The sequence below is a fragment of the Dipodomys spectabilis genome, unplaced genomic scaffold, assembly GCF_019054845.1.
Source record: "Dipodomys spectabilis isolate Male_0828 unplaced genomic scaffold, ASM1905484v1 ptg000094l, whole genome shotgun sequence".
Taxonomy (NCBI): Eukaryota; Metazoa; Chordata; class Mammalia; order Rodentia; family Heteromyidae; genus Dipodomys; species Dipodomys spectabilis.
The window spans coordinates 19,637,854-19,653,848 of record NW_024870771.1 but is presented as its reverse complement, the minus strand read 5'-3'; the positions used below and the strand labels follow the sequence as shown (position 1 = coordinate 19,653,848).

Genomic DNA, 15,995 nt, shown 5'->3' with positions numbered 1-15,995 from the left:
TCACATGAAGACTGGTCTAGAAAAAGAGTTCATGAGTAATAGTGAAGGACTGAATCCAGAGGCAGAAAGCTAGATGTAGAGGCCTACAGACCATTACAATCATCTAGAAATAAAATGATAAGCAATAGTGTCTTAAAATACAAGTGAAACAAGACCATCAGTTATTTCTCTTTATGTCTTTTCTCTTCTCTTCCTTCTCTATTTTTATTTTCTTTCTTTTTCTTTCTCTTACTATTTTTATCCTCCTTTTCTTTTCTATTTTTCCTTCCTTCCTTCCTTCCTTCCTTCCTTCCTTCCTTCCTTCCTTCCTTCCTTCCTTCTTTCCTTCCTTCCTTCCTTCTTTCCTTCCTTCCTTCCTTCCTTCCTTCCTCTTTACCTCCCTCCCTCCCTACCTCCCCATCTCTTGCATATGTGGTGTTGTGGCTCAAATTTGCATCCTCATGGTTGGTGTGTACCATGTGCTCTTCCTAGGACCTACATTTCCAGCCCTAAATCAAGTTTTTATACAAAGATCTAAATTTTAAATGCTATCGCAATATTTAAAAAAAATCTTAAAATGTTCTTATTACCTTACTCATGTAACTGTAACCCCTCTGTACAACATCTCTACAATAAAACAAAATTTTTAAAAAATCTTAAAATCATTCATGTAAATAAAATGTGGACTTTAAAGAAGCACATGTCTATATACTTCTTTTTCCAGAAAAGTGCTCTTAATATACCTTCTTTGACATTGTGAATATTTTTTTAATCTTTGAAGGGTAAAATAAAATCATAAGTCCATCATTCTTTAAAACTTCTCCAAGTCTTTTATTTATCAAAATCTAGATGTTTAAGGAAATTTCTTGCTCAGATTATAGTGGATACACACACATTTTTTTTTTCTGATATTGTTACTTAAACTGAAGAACTTGATCTCACTCAGCTTGCATGCTCAAGACTAGCAGTCTATAACTTGTACCTCCAGCCTTTCTTGGTGCTGGTTAATTGGAGATGTAATTTTAAATGCTATTATGCAAGAAGCTTTGAAGTTTTATCCTTCAAATCTCGGCTTCCAGAGTTGCTGGAAATACATATGTCCACCACCAGCAATCTGCTAATGCTATATTTTTGAAAAATTTAATGTTTATGTAATTCTCTACAAAAGAAAACTAATTTTCCATCTATATGCTTGCTTTTACTAGATTTTTTTTAAACTTAAAATTGTGTTTGAACCTCAAATGACTAACAATATTCCCAGTAACTCGAAATGTCTATCATAGAACTGTCTACATTGTCATTAAAAATATTGAATTGTTTTATTGACCTAAGCAGGTAATTTTAAAGTAATGCTTCTCTAATGGATTTTTGGAACCTCATGTCATGTTCTAAAACTAATAGGACTTTCCCTCACATTTCATCAGATATCAATGTTTTTTTTTTTTTTTTGCAATTTAAACACTTTTTACTTAAATCCTTATTGAAGTAACTCAAACCTGCAATCCTAGCTCCTTGGGAAGTGTAGGTCAGGAAATCACAGCTCCTGGCCAGACTAGGCATACAAGTTCCTAAGAACCCATGTTACTGAATGGCTGGGTTAGGAATCAACACTCTTATCACCTGGGACATGGAGAAGCATGAGTAGAAGAATCAGAGTCCAGGTCACCTTGCATAAAGCTAGACTTTTACCTTGAATGCATTTAATTCCAAAAGGGGCTACAGGCATGACTCAAGTAGTGAAATGGTTACTATAAACAGGAGGCCTTGAGTTTAAACTCCAGTACTACTGCCAAAAATAAACTAATGCAATATATTAAAAAATACATCAGCATTCAAATCTCCCCCTCCTCTCTCTCTCTCTCTCTCTCTCTCTCTCTCTCTCTCTCTCTCTCTCTCTCTCACATACACACACACACACACACACCACAAACACACATACACACACACATAGAGCCATAATAGCTGATTGGAAAAGGAGCCCAGCAGGTGTAAGGTTCTCTCTAACTCAATACCTTCTGTGCTCTGCCTGGTGCTCGGTCTTCCCTTGTTCAACACCACTGCAATCCATTAGGTGTGAAAGGAAAATGTTACATCACTCCTGACTCAAGAGGCACTTGCTTGTCATCTCTAATGTGTATCAGTTTGGACCGTTGTGTTTTAGTTGGATTTTTGTTTTGTTTTATATTGTTTTGTTCTGGTCCATCTCATCCATCTTCATTATGGAGATAAATAATGGAAATTAGATTATCTTTTCGTTTATCTGGAATAAAATTGAATGATTTCAGTTAATGGGAGAAAGCAGTCTCCCTTACCAAATTTTAGGATCCCCACACCAAAAGTCTAATGGCTCTTAGTTCAGATTTGCAATCAGTAAAGCCAATGTCAAGAACCTCAGATTATCTGTTACCTTAATTATCTTTATGATAATTATCTTATGTGTCTCTATAATTAATCTTAATTATCTCCATATTAATTATTTAATATGTAAGTTAATAATACTATGAATCATAATAACAATTGGGTAATAATTGGGTTTAATGGAGATAAAACCCAAAGCAAGCACATATAAGAATAAAAGGATCCTTAAATCACTATATTGAAAAATAACAATATTCTGATATGCATTTACATTAGTAGTATAATGCTATTAACATATTTCATATATAAATATGACTGTGATTACATTTCCCCCATAGAACATGCTATAATAGTGCATGGGTATGTATAAAATAGAAGAATACACATGGATGATACACAATTTAAAGGGAAATTAATGTCCTTTAAATGAATAAAAACAAGTATTTAAATCAATTTCATATAGTATTGTTGCATAAAGATCACTCAGCCATCAAGTCTACTTTCCAATAAAGTACTTGGTGTTATATTATTAAATAGTATGTTTATGATGTTTTCCATCTAAATTCAGAGTTCCTTAAAATAATAGTGGATGCAGTTCTGCTTGTTAAAAAGCACACAATTCAGATTATTTCCTTCTACTTCAGCATCTCCTATAGAAGTATAAAGAGAAAATGGAGTAACTTAAGGCCTGCTTTTGGGAGTTGTGTTGCTTTATTCTTGCTTGCACTAACCTTAAGGGAAGGCATTTGGTAAGGGTATGTGGATTTGGTATCACTGACAGCCCTGCATTCTACAGTCCCTGAAGGCAGAAACTCCAATTCTGTAATCTCACTGGCATGTGGAAACATACAGTGAAATATGGAGCCGTGTTTTTCACTGAAAATAACAAAGATGCTGCTGGGGGAGATTGTGAAGCCTGTGCCAGGAAGAGAAGGGGGAGGGATCCAGATGCTGCCAGTTTCTGGATCAGGCCAGTCTAAGAGAGGGAGCAGAGACCCTGCCTGGCTTATCAAAATAAATAAATGAATACACAGAAGAAGGAAAGTAAACATGAAAAGAAGGAAACAAGGAGGGGAGGGAAAAAGAAAACCATCATTCTGCCACATGCTGTTTGCAGTGCTATTTCCTCTATTATGGTCTATGATGTTTTATTTAACATTATTTTTGAATCAGTAGGAAAACCATACTCCAAAGTTAAACAAGTATCAGTGCTAATAATGTAATGGTTATACTTTACTTTTCTCTTTTCTGGGGGAAAGTATTGTCTTTACCTATACTGAAAGTGTTTGAATGGGTTCATCCAGTGTATATGTATTATACAATTGTATAAATTAAGAATATGCTACAACTTAGGGAACAGTATGACACTCTGCATTCCACAGAGCACAGAGGAAATGTGAGAGAGCTACACTCTGAAAACACATAGTACCAAAACATCCTGGCATGAACTTTAACTTCTGAGGGAGAAGCCAATCATGTGGTGATGGGCTTGTTTTCTAAAAGACTCACTAGTTGACTTTGGGAGTTTAATATCAACATCTAATTTGCTTCCCTCTAGACTACCAAGGAGACTCTTAAATGTGGGAAAATATGATTGGGCTTATAGAATCCTGAATTTGCTTTTGGGAAATGATACAAAGAAGCAATGAATCAATAATATAAAACATGCTAGCCTGTAGGTACAGGATTGGGGGGGGGGGCAGATGATTATTTCCTGGTTTCACTACATTCTTATCACATTTTCCTTTGATTAGTATTTAAGCAATCTTTGAGTTATTTGAGTCACTTAGGAATACTGAGGGAAATAACAACCAGCATGCTTTCCCATACCTTTTCCTCCTACTATAATAGTAGGATGTTAATCTAAGATGTTAAGAACAATAGAGAAATCACAGATTTTATAACTATGAATGGAGATCATGTATAAATAACCTAACGTGCTCAAGTCATTGAACAGTTCCTGAGAGGCACACCATTTGAATAGAAATGACATTGCAAAGAACAGCCAGTGAAAGTAACTAAGTATTAGACTTCATTTCATTGAAACTCTTACATTTATTTTTACTATTGTGCATTGAACCCTGATTCTTGCATATGTTAAAGGACAATTCTACCACTTGAGGACCTTTGTTTGAGATAGGGTCTCACTAATTTTTTACTTGGGCTGACTTCAAACTTATGATCCACTCCTTCTGTCTCATAAGTATCTATGATTATGGGCATACATCACCACAGATTCTTCAAAAAACATGCTAATAATTAGATTTTATGTCCCCAAACTAAATTTAACTAAAATGTGAAAGTAAGCATGTCTAAGTTTGGCTATTCATTTACAAAATAATAGCTTATTCATTAATTCATTTGACTTTCCCTACTTTATTCAATTTCAATGTCTTCCAAAAGAATTTTGTTCTGGAAAGATTTTCCATCTTATATCCAGCCTTTTTTTGGGAGTGGGGGGATGGTCAGTTGTGGGGCTTGAACTCTGGGCCTGGGCATTGTTCCTCAGGTCTTCAGCTTAAGGCAAATGCTTTACCACTTGAGTCACGGTGCCACTTCCAGTTTTTGGGTGGTTTATTGGAGATAAGAGTCTCACAGACTTTCCTGCCCGGGCTGGCTTTGAACTGTGATCCTCAGATTTCAGCCTTCTGAGTAGCTGGGAATATGGGAGTAAGCCACTAGTGCCTGGCATCCAGCTTTATTTCTATAATATAGCACTTTGAAAGCATATTGATATATCTGAATGAAGAATTCAAAATGTCTAGATTAAGAATTGTTCTCATAATTAAAGCATCATCACAATTTGAAATGATTTAATTTGCCTCAATAGCAGGAACTTGAATTTGAAAAAGAAAAGAAAGATAATATTACACCTGGAACAGGATAAATTATATCCTACATGTCTGTTAATTCAAAGCCATCCCTACTTAGAAGAACTTTTACTAAAGCTCTGTAGATGTTTCACAATTCTCATATTGGAAAGCAATTGCTAACAAATTGATCTTCATGTAAACCTTGTAAATCTTCATGTAATCCTCATATTGCTAACATCCTAATCTTCATGTAAATCTTCTGTTACAAATAATAGGTCATTTATTGAAAGGGGGAAAAAAATCTGCCTGCACTCCCCAAAGCCTATATTAGAATGGAATGAAATTATACATGATTGGGAAGATGAGAGTCTTCCCCTTTGTGTTTGGCTTTGTGTTTTTATCCTAAAAGCACATATAAAGAAGGCAGTTATGAAGAAAGGTGAATTAATGACAGAGGAACTCACTGTCTTTTAAGCTGGAGCAAAGTAAAAAACAAAACAAAACAAAAAAAAACATTTGACTCCCCTAGAAAGAGAAGGGGAAACTTGGAAGGAGGTAAAAACAAAAGACATCTCTAATGGAAACTCAACTGCAAATGCTTGAATTTTCAGTTAAGCTCTTCTGAGTGCTCTTTTGCTTCTGATTCTTGCAAGTCAAATCTAAATGAATAGAGAATGAAAAATTACGGTGAATCAGTATAGAAATAACTATCTCCTCATCTTTCTCTGTACCATTTTTTCTCCTTCAAGTTTCATGCGTACTGACTTTTAGGTACATCTAAATATTAAACATTAAGAACACAGGGTTATTTTTAGAATTAAAACATATGTAAAGTATCTAAACGTGATCAAAGTTAGAATGAAAATGACAGGTCAGAGATACACAGGTCAACATCCATCATTCATTCTGAGAAAAGAACAGTTACAAATGAAAACAAGAATGATGATAGCCCCAGAAATCAGTAAAAGAATTGTAAAGATCATCAGACATGTTCATAAGAACCTTAGGAAAGAGGAGAACGGATGAGGAAAATTAAATCTGAATAAATAATAGCCGTACTTTTCAAATATTAGTAAAATATCTAAATATATCTGTTTAAGATGTTCAGTGAACCATAAGCATGATAAATTAAAAGGAAAGCACAGTTGGATTACTGAAAACTACAGGTCAACTGTCTGGAACATCAGAGGCCAAGCAAGGAACATCAGTGCTCCTAGAAACCATGACAACCACTATGAAATAGAGATGGATTATTTTTTTTAATTTTATTTTATTATAAAGGTGTTGTACAGAGGGGTTACAGTTACATGAGTAAGGCAATGAGTACATTACTTGTTGAGCATTGTTACCCCTCCCTTGTTGTCCCACTATCCCTTCCTCTTCCACCTCCCTCACTCCTCTCCACCCCCACCCCCAGCCAGAAGTTATAAAGTTCATTTCCAATATACTATCTTGTGGGTATCACAAGATAGTAATGGGTCATCCTGTGTCCTTGTTTCAGTGTTTTGTTATTCCCCTTCCCCTCCCCAAATCTGACAAATGTATATACAAGATGCAGGGTACCAAAATTAAGTATAGTGACAACAGGGGTTATACTATGGGGAAGAACATACAAAGGAAACAAAAAAAAAAGTCACATAGTAGTACATTAACAACAACAACAACAACAAAGAAAGACCTCTAGTGTACATATCTTGGGGTTTATTTTGCTTAGCATCATCTTTTATGATCACATGTAGGTAGCTTTTGAGCTTTTCTGCTCATCTGATAAAATTGTCCTAGATGTATACGAATCATTGCAAATAAGGAAAACCATGGGACTTAGGTTTCTTTGGGCCTGGCTTACTTCACTTAATATGATTTTTTTCCAAGTCTTTCCATTTCCTAACAAATGGAGCAATATCATTCTTTCTGATGGAAGCATAGAATTCCTATATACATATACATATCACATTTCCTTGATCCATTCATCTATTGAGGGTTTTCTGGGTTGGATCCATATCTTAGAGATGAATTATAATTAAAGAAACAAAAGAGATCCTTACCACACAAATTGGTACTGTTTCCAATATTCTCATTCTTGTTCCTGAAGATCTGCACATCTTTATTATCAACAACAAGAAGAAATTTTCCCAGTGGGAAACATAGATCTTCAGGAATGAAAAAGAAAAAGAAAAAAAAAGACATTGAAAATGTTACCTATATTAATAAATGAATTTCTCCTTAATATTCACATGAAATTTCTTAACCTTAAAGGGAAAATAACAGTGTGATGTGGTAAGGTCTAAATGTCTATATACATGATACCTGTTGACAACTATGATGATAAGATTGACATTATTTTTATATAATAAAGTTATATATTTACAACTTTTCCATATTTTGTATGAGTTTGATTTTTGGATAATAATTTATGTACACAAGGCTCTTCAGATGGTAGATGACTAATAAAATTAGCTTGTCCATTAACTTTAGAATTTAGTTTTATGTTTGATGTGGTGGTTTGTTTTCATCAAACAACAATGTATAGAATCATGTATTCCTTGTTAATGCTTAAGATTTTTTTTTTGTCGGTTGTGGGGCCTGAATTCTGGTACTGGACACTGTCCCTCAGCTCTTCAGCTCAAGGCTACTGCTCTACCACATGAGCCACAGCACCACTTCCGGGTTTTTCTGCTTATGTGGTGCTGAAGAATTGAACGTAGGGCCTCATGCATGCAAGGCAAGCACTCTACCACTGAGCTACCTTCCCAGCCCCTAAATGCTTAAGATTTTTTTTTGTCATTTTTATTTCTGGTACAATTGAGAATTTGAAACAAGTCATTATGAAATGCTTCCAAGTGATTAATAATATAAAATTATTTCAATATTTTCCTAGAATTTTGTGAACTTTTGAAGCATTGATTCGCTTTGTTTTATTCTTTTTATTTGTTGTGAAAATACTGTACAGAGGGGTTACAATTTACATGGGCAAGATAATGAGTACTTTTCTTATCAAGCATTGTAGCTTCCTCCTTTGTTGCCTCATTGCAACAATGAGATGTGCAATGTCGTTATGTCAAAAACGAACTTTTTTTTATTGTGAGAATACTGTACAGAGGAGTTACAATTACATGGGCAAGATAACGAGTACATTTCTTATCAAGTATTGTTGCCTCCTCGTTTTTTCCCCTTCCCATCCTTTCCCATACTTCTCCCCTCCCCCCAACTCGATCATTCCCCACCCCACACCAAAGTTGTTAAGTTCATTTTTCGACATAACGACTTGTACATCTCATTGTTGCAATGGGTCCACCTGTATCCCTAGTTAAACAATTTGTTTTTTTTTTTCCCCTTCCCCTCCACAAATTATACCAACATCAAATACAGTGCAAGTATGGGTTATACTGTGGGGGAGGGACATGCAAAACAACATAGAAATCATCTTATAAATATGATAGAAATAATTGCATGAAAGGAAAAAAAAAACACAAAAAATTTTAATACTTGTCTTGGGGTTCATTCCCCTAACATCAACTTATCTGACCTTTTTCTGCTTGACTCAGACATATACTAGCTATTGCAAATAAGGGAAACTATGGGACCTATGTTTCTTTGGGCCTGGTTTACTTCACTTAATATAATTTTTTCCAAGTCTTTCCATTTCCTAACAAATGGGGCAATCTCATTCCTTCTGATGGAGGCATAGAATTCCATTGTGTATATATACCACATTTTCTTGATCCATTCATCTAGTGAGGGGCATCTGAGTTAGTTCCATATCTTAGCTATGGTAAATAATGCTGCAATAAACATCGTCGTGCTGGTAGCTTTAGTATGGTCTTGTTTGTGATCATTTGGGTAAATGACCAAAAGTGGGATTGCTGGGTCATAGGGGAACTCTATGTGGAGTCTTTTGAGGAATCTCCATACTGCTTTCCAAAGTGGTTGAACAAGTTTACACTCCCACCAACAATGCAGTAAGGTTCCCTTCTGTCCACATCCCCTCCAGCATCTGTTGGTATTAGAGTTCTCGATTATATCCATTCTAACTGGAGTGAGGTGGTATCTCAATGTTGTTTTGATTGGCATTTCTTTTATGGCTAGAGAGGTTGAGCATTTCTTCATGTGTCTATTGGCCATCCTTCTTTCCTATTCAGAGAAGTTTGTCTTTAAGTCTTTAGCCCACTTATTTATTGGGCATTTGTTTCTTTGAGGATTTGTTTTTGGGGGATTTAATTTTTTAAGTTCCAGGTATATTTTAGATATGAGACCCTTGTCTGTTGTATGGCTAGTGAAGATCTTCTCCCAATCTGTGGGCTTTCTATTGATCCTGCTAGCTATGTCCTTTGCCATGCAGGAGCTCTGCAATTTCATGCAATCCCATTTGTCCAATATTTTCCCAGTAGTTAATTCAGTTTTAATTATGCAGCTAATAAAAGATTTATTAACTAATTCACTGTTCCTAGTAGCCTGTATTACTCCCAAAGGTCCATGACCTGCAAAAATTTAGTTAATACAATGTGGAAAATACTTCCTGTAAAGGAAAAAGGAACCCAGGTACTTGAGGTTTTTAAGAATAAGAAATTTGTTTTGTTGAATCTGTAATGTGTAAGTCACTCTAGAGAATTCATTTGCCGTGCAATTAAAGAGCGGTAGAAGGATGTCAAATTTTACGGAAGGTAAGAAGTAAAGGAAATGTTGGACAAAACCTTAGAGGATACACCAACACAGTATGCTGATGAAAATGAGTTCAATGTTTAAAATGGTGGCAGGGTGCGGGGAGGGGGGGAGATGCGGGGAGATAATAAGTTCATGTTTTTAGAAGCATGTCATTTCACTTGTGGTTTAAAAATGAAGCCTATGTACTTATAGAAAATATTTATTTACCAGAATTGTAATACCCCATTTCCCAATGGGACACCCCAACACACAGGCAATTAGACTTAGGAGTCTTTATTTGCCAAGTGGCATCTGCATCCAGCTTGCAGAGTTTATGAATGCAGCCCAGAAATGCAGACCTGCTGGGTATGTAAGGGCCAAACCACTCACAGATAGCATTTTGTCATTGAGCAAGCAAGCTTGGGGGGGGCAGGGAATGGAGGGGTGGAGGGGTGGGGGGAGGGAACACAGAAGCAAGAATTAAGCAGTTAGCAGGAATTTGGCATTTATGCTTGGTTTCCCTTTCACCCATTTCTAGGAATCTGTGGAGGTTAGGCTTTATTTCCGTTATTCAGGCCTCTGTACCTTCTGTGTTACCTCTGGCTTGGAGAGTCCCCCTGGCAGATACTGATTGTTTTGTACTATTTACAGAATTGCAGTAACCTGGTGTTTAATTTACTAATTTACTAATTTCCTTGAAACCTTTCTCTTTGGAATTTCCCCTTTAAAGACTAACCTGGAGTTTCTCTCTGCCAAGATGTTCTGCCTTTAATGTTTTGCCCTATTTTTAATAATTAATACTTTTGTTCTTTTTCTGATTTGACATTTTATATTCTTTTTGTGGAGTCATCACAGCATTATTCAGGAATATTTGCTTAGAGAATTTAAAACATAAGATGAGAGATATACTGAGAAAGAATGGGTGGGTTGGGTTGATTTTGATGCCACATTTCTTATGCATTCATGCCTGTTTTCATTCTATTTGATTCTGGTGCCCTACATTTTATAAATACATTTTTTTCTAATTTGGGGAGGGGAAGGGAAATAACAAAATTCTGAAATAAAGATACAGGATGATCCATTCTAACAATGAGATGTACGATACACTATGTTGAAAATGAACTTTATAACTTGGTGGGGGGAAGGGGAAGATTCAAGAGGTGGGGAGGGAAGGGATGGTAGGGGAAAGACAAAAGAAAGGGTAACAGTGCTCCATAGGAAATGGACCAATCACCTTACTCACGTAACTGTAACCCCTCTGTACAGTATCTTTACAATAAAATATATAAAAATTAAAAAGAAATTAGAAGATGAACAATATTGAAAAACATTCCAACTGTGTAGCAAGATGCCATAACTCATTAAGAACTTGACGTTTAGGGGGCAAGTAAGGGTGAGAGTAACTGAAAGTTTTAATAAGATTTAAGTAAGTGATGCATGGGTAGAATACCACAGGAAACTCCTTTGAACAATAAACATGAGCCTAGAAAAAGTCAAACAAAGGAACTAATGGCAGGAATGTAAAATAGGTCTTATTTGCAAGAATGTGGATTTCTGGGAGGAAGAGGATACAAAGTAGTTGAAGGGGTGGATGTGGTTGCAGAATTTTTAGATACGGAGTGGTGCTGTAGCTCAAGTGGTAGAGCACTGGCCTTGAGCTGAAGAGCTGAGTGACAGCACCCAGTCCCAGAGTTCAAGCCCCTCGACCGACCAAAAAAAAAATTTTTTTAGATACGTGTATGAATATAGAACAACAAAACCTGCTGAAATCATTTCTACATGTTTTATACCACCAAAGAGGTACAATATAAAAAAATTACAGGACTAAATAGCAATTATTTTTAGCTTTGTAGGATGAAAAAAATCATTGATTTTATGCAATGCCTATATATCAAGACCAAAAGCAGGTGATCACAAAAATATATTGATATAATTCAAATAAAAAAGTAATTAAATACAGCACTTTAACAAGTTTTAATAACAAGTTTACAAATGGGAAAAATGATTTTTATTAAACTTGTAATTGTTCCATGTCATCAAATTATTTGCAAATATTGGTCTGATAAGCCATTCTTAGATTGAGAACCTCAGAGATTTGATCAAATACTGGCCTAATGAAACATTCTTAGCTTGGGCAACTTCAAAACTACAGAAAAAAGATTTCACCATACCTCATGGTCCAGAAACCCTGCTGCTTTGACCTAGTGATTTAGAAGATCACTCCCCTATAGTGAAAAGGCCCAGTTACAGAAGCTTATGAAAGAAGGAATTTTGTAATGCACTGGAAAGGTTATAAGGAAACAGCAGGGAGCAAAAACCACCTTGGGGTATGAGATGTTAAATAGTGTTCCCTACACGGGACTGCTGGGAACCGCTGGCCTCCAAGGTGAGCCAAGCTTCAGTTATGGAAAATAGAGGGGAAAATGGCATGTGTGAAGTTGGTTGTGGATTGAGTGCTAATGTTAAAACAATAGTGAAAAGGTAGATTAGGTGAAGATGGAAAAGTGCAAAGATGTTTATACATTTTTTCTAGGAAGGATAGTGGTGTCTGTCAGATCAATTGTTAATAGTACACACACACACACACACACACACACACACACACACACATCTTAGGAAGACTGATACAAGCTGGAAAGAGTGGCCTGAGAGATTGTCTTGATACGGTTTGTGTGAGGAGAGTGACCAGTAAGATGGACATTCTGTTATATGGCACAAAGCCAACTGAGAAAATAAGATAAACACTATTACATATTGATCTTGCTTGCTATGTCCTTTACCATGCAGAAGCTCTGCAGTTTCATTCAATCCCATTTGTCCAACCTTTCTTTGATTTGTTGTGTTGCTGGGTCTTTATTTTAAAAAACTTTGGCCTGTGCCAAGGAGCCCTGAACTTCCTCCTATTCTTTCCTGTAATGTTTTCAGAGTGTCTGCTTTCACTTCGAGGTCTTTGACCTATTTGGAGTTGATTCTGGTGCAGGGTGATATACGGGGTCTAATTTTAGTTTTCTACAGGGGTTTAACCAATTTTTCTAGCACCCACTTACTGGAGAGGCTGTCTTCCTTCCATTCTTTAGCTTCCATTTTTAGCTCCCTTATCAAAGATTAGTTGGCTATAGATCTGTGGGTCCATTTCTGGATCTTTAGTCCTATTCCATTGGTCTTCAGGTCTGTTCTTGTGCCAGTACCAAGCTGCTTTGGTTACTATGGCTTTGTAGTAGAGTTTGAAGTTTGGTATTGATATTCTTCCACAACTGTTCTTTCTGCTAAGGATTGTTTTTTGCTATTCTGGGTCTTTTTATGGTCCATATGAATTTTTAATTGCTTCTTCTATTTCCTTGAAGAATTAGGTTGGGATATTGGTAGGTATCACATTGAATTTGTAGATAGCCTTTGGCAGTATTGATATTTTCATGATATTAATCCTCCCAATCCAGGAGCAAGGGAGGTTTTTCCACTTCTTTAGTTGTGTTTTAATTTCCTTTTTCAGGTTTTTAAAGTTTACATCATAGAGGTCCTTCATTTCTTTAGGTAAGTTAAGTCCTAGGTATTTTATTTTTTTGTGGGGCTATTACAAAAGGAGTTACTTTCCTAATTTCAGCTGCACTCTTCTCATTATTGGCATACAGGAAAGCCACTGATTTTTGAGGTTTAATTTTTTATATTGCTAAGTTGCCAAAGTTTCGAATAAGCTCAGATAACTTGGGAGTGGAGTCCATGGGGTTCTTTAAATACAAGATCATGTCATATGCAAACAGGGTGGTTTTACTTCATCTTTCCCTATTTGGATCCCTTTTTTGTTTGTATCTTGTCTTATTTTTTAATAACGATAACCAACATTGATTTATTTGCGTTTATTTTATGCTAAATTTATTCCCGTGCCATAAGTTTTTGTTTCTTCAGCTTCTTCTGGGATACCTTTTTCTTCTGTGCAACCTCCTCCTCTGGTTTAGGAACAATTTGCTCCTTCTCCGTAAGGATCATATCAATATGGCAGGGGAGCTCACGTATGAGTTAATGCTACCATGGGCTCTGTAAGTTCGGCAATGCATCTTAGGTGCTTTTTTCACCTGGATGTGTTCAATGACCAGGGAGTCTGAATCTAAACCCTTCAGTTTTGCATTACTCTCTGAATTCTTAAGCATGTGCAGTAGAAATTCAGCACTCTTTTTGGGCCACCAACCCTGTGTCCAGCCCCGCTGTTTGGCCTGGGCACACCTGCCATTCCACCATTGTAACGCCGGAATGGCACACATTGCTTCTTTAAGGTGACATCTTTCAGATACTTGGTCGCTTTTTGGATATGCATACCCTTGATGGTCTGGGCTGTTTCTCTAGTGTTCTTAAAAACACGAAGATTGTGATCTCTTGACTTGCACGATTTTATGGGGTTTTCTGGGTCTAGAGAGTAGCAAACCATTTTCACAGGTCACCTCTGACCGCTTACAGGAAGAGTGTATCTTGTCTTATTGCTTTTACTAGGCACTCGAATACTAAATTGAAGAGAAGTGTTGATAGTGGACATCCTGTATCGTTCCTGAATTTAGATGAAATGGCTTTAGCTTTTTGCCATTAACTATAGTGCTAGCTGTAGGTTTGTTATACACAGCCTTTATTATATTGAGGAACGTTCCACGGATTCCTAGTTTTTTCCAGAGCTTTCATCATAAAGTGGTGTTGGATCTTGTCAAATGCTTTTTCTGCACCTATTGAGATAATCATCTAGTTCCTATCCCCGTTCTTGTTCATGTGATGAATTATATTGATTTGTGTATATTGAACCAGCTTTGCATCCTTGAAATTAATCCTGTTTAATCATAGTGTATGATTTTTTTGATGAGTTGTTGAAGTAGATTGGCCAAAATTTTTTTATTAATAAGTTTTTTTAATTGTGAAAATATCATACAGAGGGGTTACATGAGCAAGGTAATGAGTGCATTTCTTATCCAGCATTGTTGCCTCCTCCTTTGTTTCCCCTTGTCATCCTTGCCTTCCCGTTTCACCCCAGTTCCCACCAAAGTTATAAAGTTTTTTTTTTCGTCATAACGACTTGTACATCTCATTGTTGCAATGGGTCCACCTGTATCCCTATTTAAACGATTTGTTCTTTCTCTTCCCCTCCACAAATTATACCCACATCAAATACTGTGAAAGCAGGGGTTATACCATGGGGGAGGGACAACAAAGAAATCATCTTATAAATATGTTAGAAACAATAACAAGAAAGGAAAATCATTAGAGTCCTTATCTTGGGGTTCATTTCACCTAACATCAACTTGTCTGACCATTTCTGCTTGTCTCAGACATATACTAGTTATTGCAAATAAGGGAAACCATGGATCTATGTTTCTTTGGGCCTGGCTTACTTCACTTAATATAATTTTTTCCAAGTCTTTACATTTCCTAACAAATGGGGCAATGTAATTCTTTCTGATACCCAAACGATCACAAACAAGACCATGCTAATGCTACCAGCACAACTATGTTTATTGCAGCATTATTTACCATAGCTAAGATATGGAACCAACCCAGATGCCCCTCAGTAGATGAATGGATCAAGAAAATGTGGTATATATACATAATGGAATTCTATGCCTCCATCAGAAAGATTGGCCAAAATTTTGTTGAGAAGTTTTGCATTGATCTTCATCAAAGAGATGTGTCTATAGTTTTCTTTCTTTGATGAGTCTCTGCCTATTTGGGATGAGGGTTATGAGGCTTCATAGAAGGAGTTTGGTAGTGAACTTTCACTTTCAATTTCATTGAAGAATTGGGGGAATGTTAGTGTGAGTTCTGCTTGAAGGCCTTGTAGAATTCAGTTGTAAATCCATCTGGTCCTGACCTTTTCTTGGGTGGGAGGTCTCCTATTGCTGTTTTTATTTTGATGCTTGATATGGGTCTGTTAAGTTTGTTTAACTCATCTTTGTTTAGTTTGGGCAAGATCCTAAACACATTCTACTTCAGCTCCTTACCTAATTTTTCAGTAATACTTTATGACTCACTAGATTATAGAAAGGTTATATTGCCTATAAAATTTTAAACTCCTCATCTTTTTAGTTTGAAATGTGAGTTCTTAAGCCACAGTGCCTCTGAGATAGTTTCTGTTTCCTTTCATGCAGAGGTCATGTTAAAATGACATTACAGTTACAAACATATAAGGAAACCTTGTAATCACCGTATTTCCATGTTTAACCCTCCCCCACT

General features: G+C 36.2%; 1 protein-coding gene and 1 pseudogene across 1 annotated transcript in view; one reads left to right on the top strand and one right to left on the bottom strand.

Moving 5' to 3' along the window:
• Positions 1-15,995, top strand: part of Dpp10 (dipeptidyl peptidase like 10) — a 666,755-nt gene that overhangs the window by 524,361 nt on the left and 126,399 nt on the right. The gene's annotated exons all lie outside the window — the stretch shown is intronic.
• On the bottom strand, positions 13,631-14,224 carry LOC122112385 (annotated as a pseudogene).